Below are 12,179 nucleotides of genomic sequence, written 5' to 3'. Positions count from 1 at the left end.
CCTGCTGACGGGCTACAACCACAACCTATGCTATGGAAACTCCCAATGTCAGGTCCAACTTCGACTGTGGAGGATCTTCATCCCAGATCAGAGAGGGAATAGAAGATCAGGCTTTCGGCCTCACCTGTAGTTGATGATAAGGCATTTGCCTCCGCTGTATTAAAGTCTTTAGAATGAGAGGATGCTTGCTCTTTTGCCTCTTCAAGGAAGGCACATTTCAGACTGACTAGCCATTCTTCCCGGGCGTGTAAGAACAAGCAAGAAGAGATCGAGAGGAAGCCAAGCTATGCGTATACTTTCCTCTCCTAGCATTTGGGGATGAGATTAAAGGGATATGGAACTAAGCAGCCTAGGATTCTGTTGGACTATGACTTTAGTTTCTTTTGATCTCAGATCCCTAATAAGTAACTTCGGGTAAGGGGGCTACCTTAGATGATGAAGGGCTTGCACCTAAAGATAAAGTCTAGGTTTTCAAGTTAATCTGAGGAGATCGCTTCAGCTGGAGATGAAATTGCCCGATCTTGCTTTTCTTCAATCCTGGCTTCCGGTGCATATCTGGGAAGTGAATCCAAGGGACTTTTGCAGATCAGTGAATTTGAAGAGGCAGCTCATTCTCTAGTCTTTTCTTTCTGCCTTCGGTTCGATTAGCTGCTTGCAACTCTTTCTTCCTAACTTCCCGACCTAAGGGCTTAGCCAATAGACAGTCTTCCTGACTTAGGCTTGTCCGATAGATTGAACTATGGGATTTGGGAGACTTAATTGGCTGCTTTGACTCATCAGTTCCCAGAGCAGATCAGGGACAAGAGAACATCGTCAGAGCGGCTTCTACCTTAGATATGTTATTTGACGATAGAGATTTGGAACGAACCGCTGTTAAGCAAACCAAGCAACCAACAACCCCAGGAATGTATGTAGAAAAGAGGGCTTAGGAAGAATAGGAGCTTTCTGAGACTCCTCACATAAATAAAGCAAACCAACTCCAGGGATTTGTTATATGAAAGCGCCTGCTCATGGATAAGCGATCAGAGTGACTAATCGGCACAGAGCGAAATGCCACTCAATTGAAAAGCATAGTAGCTCTTTAAGTGAGAAGGGGGAGAAGATTGGGGCAAACAGTCCAGCTAGCTTCTTTGCCTTTACTTAGTCTTTTCTTTCGCGCACTACTATGAGTGACATTTATGACAAGGCATACCTCTCTGCGTAGCTACAGAGAGGATCAAAGGTGAAAAAACCTAAGCAACCCAGAGAAGGGCTCGAAATCTGTCCCTTCAGTTGTGTAAGAAGGCGATCCACACGATCACGAGCCCGCTCCCGTCGAGCCTCTTCGACGACACTAGCCTAGGCCTTCTTCCCACTAGACATGACTTGGCCTAACCTTTGGCTCTTCTACCACTTTGCCCCTCGCCAAAAACATAAGGGCCTTCAAGCCCACAAAGACTTGCCCTTCTTCTATTATATTAGCCTGGTCCCTTCGAGAAGAGAGGATATGTAGGTAGCTTCCTTTTCTCTTGTTGTTGGAACTCTTCATGCCTTTACCAATCACCAAGAACTCATTCTAATCGTGAGATTCTATTACCTGAGATCTGGGGGGTAAGAATGAAATGCTTAAACAGGATGCTTTGCTTCATCTGATCGATCAATTCATCTCTGTAAGGGGGCAAGTGCGTTGTGGGAAACTATAGAAGAAAGAAGAAAGGAGAAAGCTTGACCTCGAGTCGCTCTATTCGGTTAGCGATAGCTTTCAATCAGGATAGCTGAATTGAGATTTCGTAAGAGAAGGCCTTATCCCTACTAGGTGAATGAAAGGCTTTAAATAAATCGTGAGATAGGGGTATAGGATGGCTTCTTTCCGTATGAAAATTGTCTTTTTGACACTGAAGAGTAGGGACTATGGACGGGTCTTGACTAGTTAGAGAAGAGAAAGAGGAGTTTGGGCACAGCCCCGGGGAAGAATCAAATAAGGTTCTTCAAGACCAGTCGAGAATCCCCAAGTGTCTAAAGAAAGATGCGTGAAATCTCAGTTTTCAGACTCAGTTGAACCGGGGCCTTACTATTGAAATGAACTGGAATTTCCGATAGATGTGACCCCTATCCAGAGAAGGGAAATAGGGAAACCCCCTAGAGCATGGGTTCCGGGGAAAGAAAGAGTGAAGAGAGATTACCTTAGAGCCGTAAGTCAAGAAGGGGTCTCCCACTCTTAGAGAACCGATTCCAACCCTCTTGGAAAAGACTACCTCGGTCCTTGACCTGCTTCGTTGCATCGGTCGAATAAAGATTTTCTAGGGCAGGTTTCTGGGAACAAGTCATAGGTCACCCGTGAAAGCTCTTGTTTCAGCGACTACCTCGGTCCTTGACCTGCTTCGTTGCATCGGTCGAATAAAGATTTTCTAGGGCAGGTTTCTGGGAACAAGTCATAGGTCACCCGTGAAAGCTCTTGTTTCAGCTCCAGCGTACACAATATTCATTTCCTTTTAGGGTAAGATACCCTGGCTTTCAGTTGCAGTACTGGTCATTGGCGACCTTGGGACGCATTTCAAGTGTACTGGGCACCCCCTCTTTGCTTATAGACTCAGCACAGAAAAAGCAAGGCTCTCCTTTGAGATCAGGATGTTATACCGCTTTTCCCTGGGAAGGCATATACTACTTTAAGTAGTCCGCTTTGTGAAAGTCCCATAAAAGCTCACTTCGCGGCAATGACATCCATCCAACGAGATATGCTTCGGGTAACATGAAATTTCGTTAGTGAGCTGCTTCGGTCTATCCCTTCACTTAACCGAAAGCGTACACTCAACTTTGATTATCCAATGGGTAGGTTTATTGCGCACTCACGCCAAGTGCTACCGCCTCATCCTGTTCCTGAACGGTGAGGCATCCCAAGCCCCTGTAACATTTGGCTTTTTGCGTCCTTCTTCCCTGGAAGAGCAACTGAACCTTCGCTACGTTCCAGCTAGTCTAACTACCTCAGTGAACCAGAGAAAGCATCTCTATTCAAAGCAATCCAACCAAGCCAAGCAGCTATAGATCTTGAGCATCTTGCAAGGGCATCTTCTTGTCTATTTTTTTTCTTGGGACATGCTTTATGGTCACATTACCAAGCCACCCAATAAGCCTTTTTGTTTGCGTAATTATAGTATGGAATCAATTCAGGTCAGGCTTTTTAACTGAATAATTACCAAGGAGTTGATTGATCACCAATTTCAAATCTCCATAAGAGTTGCAACTCTTTCAAATCCACAGCCATCTCAAGTCAAGTATGAGGGCTTGGTACTCTGCGAGATTATTGGAACAAGGTTTCGACAAGGTGAAGGAGTGCGGCAGCACTTCTCCTTCAGAAGTAAGAAAGAGGACTCCAGCTCCATCTTGATGAGCAGCACCATCAAAGTACATCTTCCATGGTGGAAGAATTTCGACCACAAGCACATCTTCATCAAGTCGTCAAACAATTCCCATTCAGGGTCAAAGAACTACTAAATTCTTTTCTTTCTTCTTTTGCTTTTTTGGTTTTCTTATTAAAGGAAGGTTTCAACCTGGCATAAGCTAAGGTACCCCGCTCATTAGTCACTTCCCCTGCATGGTCAACTCTTGCCGGGTTAATGTATTTGAATTAATCATATATTCATTCTTACGCGTAGAGATACCTATTTCTAGTGGTTTGTTCCTGCATCAATAGTAGCTTGAAGCTATAGTTTAAGAGAAGTGACAAGATCATCAAAAAAGGGAGGCACTCAAGCTTGACTATACGATTGGTAGGAAAGATTTTAGACTTGAGCATACGCCTTCTTCCTCTATGGATAGGGCGACGTGACACGCAATGGATCGGTTAGAAAGGAGAACAAATTGATCACATGTCCCCTTCTCAACAACCTTTCCCGCATCAGTAGATAGAGTAGATTTCCTATCCTTGGTCAACCTAAGGATTTTCTTCTCTCTATATTTAGTTACCACCGACCCGAGCCTATGCGAAGCAAGCCTACACCCTAGACTGGCTCCAGGCCAAAGTGATGAAAGGGCAAACGGTCGTATATCGTAATATAATAGAAAAAGGTCCATGAGAGAAAGCCTAGCCCTATCTTAACCTTATGATCCTAGTCAGCTCGTCTCTGTCTTGAGGCCAATAACCAGTGACTCTTTTGTTAACCACATGTAGAATATCTTGTGTAGTCGGGTAGGAAAACGTCAATCTATCTTTCCTTTAGTGTGTAACCGATTTCTATATGTTAAGCTCCCCTTTTTTTCTCTCCTTTGCTTTTGCCCCTCTTTCCTGTAAAGCAGCTTCTTAGAGTTGGCTTTTGCAATTGCAATCTGTCTCTGTCTGGCTCCTCGCTTTGAACTCAAATAAGACCTTCTTTTGGTCGAGTGACTTCGTTCCTGGTCTTCCTATTCCCTTCGCTTCCCCAGCCGCTGCCTCTAAGGCCCAAGTACTTTTTTTGTTTGATCAAATGATTGATTTAGATTTCAAATTCCTCTTTACCAAGGGAAGAGAGCGTGGATCAGGTGTCCTCTTGGATGTTCCAAACCACCATCTTGGACTTCCAGCATTTGCTTCAGACAGAAAGTTTGGGACTCAAAGTGTGCCCTCATGAGGCAGGGAAAAACTTCCAAATGTGTCTTTTACGTAACTTGGATAGCTGAGTGGCCTGCACCAATCGTTGATTTGTCTCCATTCTGCCTGATCTCCAAGGCTATTGAAAAAAGTGAATAAAAAGCCTAAGCGAGACAAGAAGGAATGTTGGAGCTATTCCCTTAGTGACATTAGCATCTTTCTTTCGAACATTCGGACATTGTAGGCTCTCCTCCAACAAAGGACTGGGAAACAAAAACTCACATTCCCGAATAAGCAGAAAGTCTAGGAAGATATCAACCATGGATGGAAGGTCTCCTGTAAGCCAGAAGGTCCTACTAAGTGGTCTAAGTCGAATCCCTTCCTTGAATGGTTAAGGAAAGCTTTCATATAATGCCTTTGTTCGTACCGGACTCTTTGACTTGGTTGGGACTGTAACCTTGAATTAGTGGGGAGACTGCTGCTACTACTATTTCCTCGCTGAGGGAGAGGTGGACGAAGGGTGACGTAGGAAGTAGTTCAAGCTGGCTTGTAGTTTTAGGCTATCGATTGGTCAACCGCCACTCAATGTCTGGCTTTAGACCTTTCTTGAGCAAGTCGGTGGCACCCTACTATCAGTGTGGATTTTTGATCTATTTCTGAAAAAAAAAAGAAGGGATCCTTATGCTCAATTAGTTGAGGACGCACAACAAAAAACTATCCAAATCCAGGGTGTAATAGACGAATTGGAAGAAGAAACGTCTTCCATGGACAATGTGGATGAGATCATAAGGAAGTTCTCAAATAAGCTAAGAATCCAAAGTTCCTCTTCCTCCTATAAGGAAGGCGATTTGCCGACAGAACCAGAATGAACCGCCGCCGTGAAAGAGGTAACAAAAGAGTTTGCAATGTCGAGAATGAAACTTATTTTTAGTTGAGGGCCCCTCTCCTTAACTTATCGAATAGGGGCGAGTAGCTTCACCCCTCTCCCACATGGTCGAGTGGCTTTGGAAAGATAGTTCGCCAGGTCTGTCTATTTGTATACATTGGCAAGAGAAGCCTAGGTACCCATTCGCCGGAGTGAGGTTTGAAGATGCTCGAGCGAAGCGAGAGGAAGGAACAAAGTAACTCGACCGTAAGGGAGAGGAGAGGGAGAAGAAATCCAATACCAAGAGTGCTGTGTATCATACACATATCCAATAGCAAGAGTGCTATAGCAAGCTATCAGGTGTCGCAACCCGGACTCCCAACAATTGAAGTCATCATTACGTGCCCAACATGAGTGGGCACCTAGGTGTGAGCAAAGTCGATCCGGGAAAGCAAGCCATTTTTAGCTTCCCTATCAGATAATTCCTGAGTCAATACCTGGCTTTGAATAGTAGGCAGCATAAAGACCGTACGGGTGGTGCGAGTTCATAACTCCTTTATAAGAGATAGGGGAGAGATGTCTTTCGACCCCGGGTTATTCGATTTAAGCTTAAAAGAAGGTTGTAGCAGATGGAATTTTGAGTTCTCAAGAAGACATTGCCAATCACTTTAGCATTCTCTCTTTGCCTTAAATTGGAGAGTGCAGCAAGGTGCAGGAGGAAGGAGGGAAGGATTACTAACCTCCAAGCTCTTTCCTTATAAATGACTAACGGAATAGTTGAGGATTCAATGATCCTATTCAAATAATATAATGAAGTAGTTTAGTAAATGGAAAGTTTTTCTATTATGCAACATGGAGACTATAGTGCAGAAAACTACATTCCCTTATGTTTAAGAACCTCTTGCCTGGCATGTACTGTCATGTCCCTAACCAGGGAAATGACTTAGAATCGTGATAAGGATTTATTTCGAATAGCTGGTAAATTCATTCTCTTAGTCCGTGGTAGTTCCATTCCAGCCCACCTAGTGCCCAGTCATGCATTTTTAGTCTTAAGCTAAGCGCTTTCCATCTGCCAGCCATCCATCTAAGGTCAGCCCTGCCCTTTTTGTTGGCTTAGAGCGAGTATGAAGTCAGGGAGGAAGAAGAAGAGAGGGAATGCCCGGCTGGGCAGGAAGTTTACTGGTTCGCTAGAGCCAGGGAACGAGCACTCAGGGATTAGCATAGAAATGGAAGGCAGAACAAATCCAAAGGCTAATCTGACACTCTAATAATCCCAGGAGAGAAGAGTAAAGATCCTCTAGCCTGAGTCTCAAACTCTGGTATGTAAGGGAGGAGTTGCAACGCCGGCAAGTCTCTAATGTGGACGAAGCCAATCACACATTTCTACTTTCGACCAGGTTTTTATATCCACATCTGAGGAAGAGCAGGGATAATCGTAGACTAAGAAGAGAGGACGTAAACACATTCATTGAATTGGACAGCTTTGTTAGCAAGAAGCGGTTAGCGGAACTCAGTTCCACGAGCTACTTCTTTGAAGTCTTTTTCTGGGACTAGAGGCCTTTGGGATTGATGCCGAGACTAGATTCGAAACTAGAGATTGCTCTTCTTCTTATTCACACTGAAAGTGCGCAATAAGGAATGGCGGGATGGATTACTTGTCTATAAAGGCTGGGCATCTCAGGGAAATGTTAACCACATAGGGATGCCTTCAGTCTCTTTCCGGACCTACTCATCGAAAGATGCCCAAGCTCTTTGATAGAAGAAGCTTCAAATGCGCAGTTAGGACAAAAAGGCTGTTTGCAAGAAGTAGCTGCGAGAATGCCCTCAGTCTATATAGGCTGTAAGGAAAAAGGCAAGTAGGCAAAAAAGATTAAGGACCTTCGACTGCTTGAATAAGCTAATAACAGATCTTTTGCGTCTTTCTACAGATTAGATCCTTAAAACTAAGCAGTGATCCATAAACCCTTTGTAGGATGACTCCAATGGGCTTTCATCTTACTTTTTCCTACCGGATCGACGGACGCGGAAAACTCTCTTCGTCTCCGTTAGTGCTGTGCTGGTCGTGCAAGCTACTTGTTGCTAAGGTCGACAATCGGGATTGATGCAAGTTTTTTTGCCTAAGCTCACTTTGTCTTAGTTGGTAAATCATACTTTTTAAGAATATAAAGAGGGAGCTTGCAACTGCTTTCTATTAAATGGAATGAATAACACTACTCAATCTAGTCTTTATTTCTATGTCACTAAGAAGAGGTAAGGGTGCCATTGACACCTTAGTCTAAATGAAAGTAGATAAGGACAAAAGCTTGAATAGCTCTTCATTCCTTGAGCTCGACTCGGTCGCTTTGCTGTTCTTGACAGTCGCTACGTTCCTCGAAGGGAGACCACTTTGCTTAGGACTTTTGATAGGCACCTGGGGACAAGCCTTTATCTAAAGAATTCGTTCTTTCCCCTGACTAAGCATCAAAGCGCCCTACCGAACGGTTTGTCTCTCAGCCTATTCGAGCGGTCTACTTACCCGATGTAAGAGCTTCTTCTTTCGTCCTGTAGTCTTCTTTTAAAAGAAGGAATGCCCCAACCACGATTAAGCGCTACGAAATCCGCCCTCCATTCTCTCAAGTACCTCTCCGCTTCCTCTGCTTGCTTTCATGTAGTTTATTCCGGCTAGACTTTCTTCTTGTCTTGACTTTATTTCAACTGAAAGTCAGATGCCACCGGTCTCTATTTATTGTATCTTGAGAGCTTTATAGGCCTTCCCTAGAACTCACCATAAGATTCAGCCTGGAATGACCAGCGAACTCGGTAATAGTCAGCCTGGCCGGCCTATCGAAAAAAAGTGCTTAGATGGCTTGAATTCCCCTGTTCTAGCTCTAGAAGAGTAAGCTAAGAGTCTTATTTATATTATATAAGAGCCCTAGTTTTTCCTGTAAGTTTTGGTACTAGGAAAGAATCCTAGCTCCTATAAGAATCAGAGGCGGCGGAGATAGACACTTTGGATTCGGCAAGCTACTCCGCTTTCTAATTAAGATTCAAAAAAGAGGGTTACTACATTGATAGAGGCATAAAAGTATTCAGTTATCCCAATACTTCTCGTCTTTCTGGCTGCTATCTTCCTAAACTGTAGGAGGAAGGGGAAGGGCTTTATGAACGTTACAGAATGAATGGTCAATGATAAATCACCTTGCCCTCCCTTTAGAGGAGTAAAAAAGGTAAAGCTCCGCACTAAAATATTCATTCTTTCGCTACCAAAGCTTCGGAGTTCTATTCCTTCTTGCGTCCAATCTCAAGGATAAATTCAACCTAACTCGCACTGCATGAAAGGACATAACCTAGTAATAGGTCATTAAGTTCTTCCTTTGATACTTATGCCATTAGATTAGAAAGAGTAAATTGTCCATCATCTTCGAAGGCCTAAATCCCCTGGGAGGAAATCGTATTAATGATATCATGATGCTACCTCTCCTTCATGTGCAGCCTCTTCTCAAGCAGCAGATTGCCCGAAGACAGACTGAAAGCCCTGTTTCAGCTGAGAGCATTGATTCCCCTGGTACCTCTCTTTTCTATCACAGCATTAGAGGAGTGAGCCCGCCCTTCATTCATCAGGTCTCAAAGTATAGATTGTATGATAGGTAGGTGGAAAAGCTACAACATCACCTTAGTTCCCTGCCGTCTTGTCTTTCTTGAGGAGCAAGAACATTATTTAGTTCTTTCTCACTTGATCTCATGTCTTTTCCCTTAGATTATGTATTTGTTATTATATTATAGAAGGCATTCTCTTTCTAGAAAAGTTGAAAATATTTAAAAAGGCAAAAGCCACTAGACGAGAGGGGCAAGCAGCGATAGCAGCTCGACCTTAGGCAGAGCCGCTCAAACAAAGATAGCTTCTTGATCCACGTATCTCATTGATTTAGCGATAGGGGCGGAATGCCAAGCCGCTCTAACACCATTCCATTGGGGAGTCCCATCCCAGCCTTAGCAGGGAACTTACTACAGAGCCAGACAGAGGACAGCACATATCATGAGAAAATTATCTAGATAGATAGGGCCCTAAGAACTTCATTCGTACTCTTGATGTAAATAGAGGACAGGACGCATGGCCAAAAGACTCTAATTTCCAGATGTCCACAAACACGTATTCGACAGCGCGACGAACATCCTTGGGATCCTCAAGGTGGATTCCGTTATTATACAGGATTTTTTCACTTCATCAATAATTCTATTTTCTTGTTGTTCGATATAGAGATTTTCCCGTTCTGTTTCCAAATAAAGAGGACTTTCTCTTTCTCGCTGCCAGGCTTCGTCTTCTTCTTGATAGGCCGGAAAAATGAAAACATTACTGAACTTTAGGGGTGGTCGACATTGCTTCTTTGCCTGGTTCGTACTTACTTGCGGAGCGAGCAAAAGCGTACTTTGGGGCCTGGCTCTGCAGTGCCTTATTTGATTGGTGGGGCAGGGTTTAGTCTTCTTTTTTCTTTTCCGAGAGATCGCTACTGCCCTGCCATAAGAGCATTGAGGCTGTCACAGGTCAACAACAAGGGGTTCGATTTCCGACTCCATACCCTTCTTTTGGCTGACGTGCCCCCCCTTTGTGTGCTTTCGCCCTCTCAACATTGCCGCCCTCAGATCTAAGGGAAGACAAGCATATAGTTTCCCTAAAAGAAGGGCCAGTCCATTTAAGCGCAAGATACTACCTAACGTTGGAGGACATAGACTGAGCAGTGTCTTCGGGGTTTATCGTAAATAAGGTAAGGTAAGATTGGTTTCAACTAGCATATGGGCACGGTTGAGCACCGAGTCCTTAGCAATGGACTGCCCAGTGTGTAGGTGAAAGACGGTCTCTCGCTGATTGTTCCGCCTGAACGGAGTGTCAGTGGTTCTGAAGAAGAAAAGGAAGAGATAAGTTACTCCTACTAGAAAGGGACCTATATAATTTCATACGCTATTACCATCTTAGGCAAAGACATATTTCCAAGAGTAGAGAGCATGATTTACGGCTACAACCTTAGATAATGATAATCTGAGGAGTCTATCTTATGCTATCGGATTCTCTAACCCTGCTTACTTACCTTCTAGCCTACGAAAAAGACCTGCTTATCGAACTGAACTTCAATGAGACTACGCACTTGTGGCACACACGCTATATCATCTCTTCATCCCGTAAAAAGGAAATGAGCCCATTGATTCACCTATCCCAACAGCAGAATTATTGTGAGGAAAGCCCAGGAGAGATCTTAGCCTGTAGGGTTATTCTTACCCTTGGCCTTCTTCTCCTCGTTTTCATTGGGTCACTGCACTAAAGCTAAGGATTTATTTTCTTAGTTACATGAGTTCGATCCCTTTCTTGTCCTCTTCAATCTTTGAAAGCTCAGCCAATCCGAGAGTTTGTTTAAGATAAGAGTCTTTCTATGGGAATAAAGAGAGGGTACTGATTTCTTTTGCACTTGTTTTCGGGCAATCGTACCTCTCCTTCCTTTAACAAGTAAGCTCTTTTCTCTATCCAGACTCTATCGAGTCAGTACTTCATGCCTTACAGTCGAGTAAGAAATTACCTTCCTTTATCAAGTAAGCATTATTATCTCCTTTGAATTCGTATGGTTGAAAGTTGCCGAGAATGGGTTAGAGCGGGTAACATAAGAAATTCCTGCGAAAGCTCCATCAATTAGATTGTCTTTGCGTTGGGGTTGAAAGCTCGCTCGGTTAATGGACTTGAACCCAGACAATGGACATGTCCCAACTTCCTTCCTATTAATTGAAAGTTGGTAACTTAGGCTGAATTCTCTTCGGACTCAGAATATGGTACCAAAGAGGAGGGTTCGCCCATAGTAGAAGAAAGTCTGCTACCGCCAACGAGTATGAAAAGGCCCTTTTCTTAGAGGGCTTGTCGCTCCTCCATCATATGCCTTCCTCGAAGACAAAGAGTTAGTTACTTAAAGCTTAGATTGTTGAATCGGAATCTGGTACCCAATCTTATATCGTGGAGAAAACCTCCCCCGCCACTGAGCCAGACGATGACGATGCGGTAGTTGATATAACGGGATCACTAGCTGATACCACTCATCTTGCTGATTCAGTAGTAAAAACTACTTATACCGTTGAATTACTTTCTTTATTAATGCAAGTCAGAGGGGACTACTTAGGAATCCTCAAACAAAATAGCACTCTTTCTATTTCTTGAGGCAAAATCCAATTCATCGAAAACGAGGGAACTTTCGTTAGTCAATATCCCAAACATAGGGCTTATGTGATACCTGTTGGATTAACAGCCTAGACCGAAGAAAATAACAAGTAAAGCAGGTCAGGTGTGAAACTTTTACGTCTAAGTAAGTGAAGTTGTGCTAACCGGTCCTATCCTAGATCCAACCGAGTTGGGAACGAGCTAAAGTGGATTGATCCGGTCGACGTGGCTAAGCTGAAAAAAGAAGGGAGCCCTATATATTCTATACTGTATTGATGGCTCATTTTGGCTCACTTCCTCGATATGGGATCGAAAATGTTAAGTACTCAGATTTATTAGAGAGGTAGCGGGCTAGCTGTACAAGCAATTCGACCATATATAAGGGTAGGGTAAGGTCCCTCAGGCCAAGCCCATCAAAGGCTCCCCTAAGAGTTAGATTAGTACCGGCTTGATGATTCCTTTTTGAAAGGATAAGCCTAAGAGATTGCTAGCGAGAATAATTGAACTGAACATTGAAAGACTACTGCTTACAACTCGCTTTCTGTCTTATTTGCTGGCCTTTAAGATGACTGGTACTAGGTAAAAAAAAGGATATTACA

Source organism: Arachis duranensis, unplaced genomic scaffold, assembly GCF_000817695.3.
Source record: "Arachis duranensis cultivar V14167 unplaced genomic scaffold, aradu.V14167.gnm2.J7QH unplaced_Scaffold_79861, whole genome shotgun sequence".
Classification (NCBI taxonomy): Eukaryota; Viridiplantae; Streptophyta; class Magnoliopsida; order Fabales; family Fabaceae; genus Arachis; species Arachis duranensis.
This window is presented reverse-complemented; position numbering follows the sequence as displayed.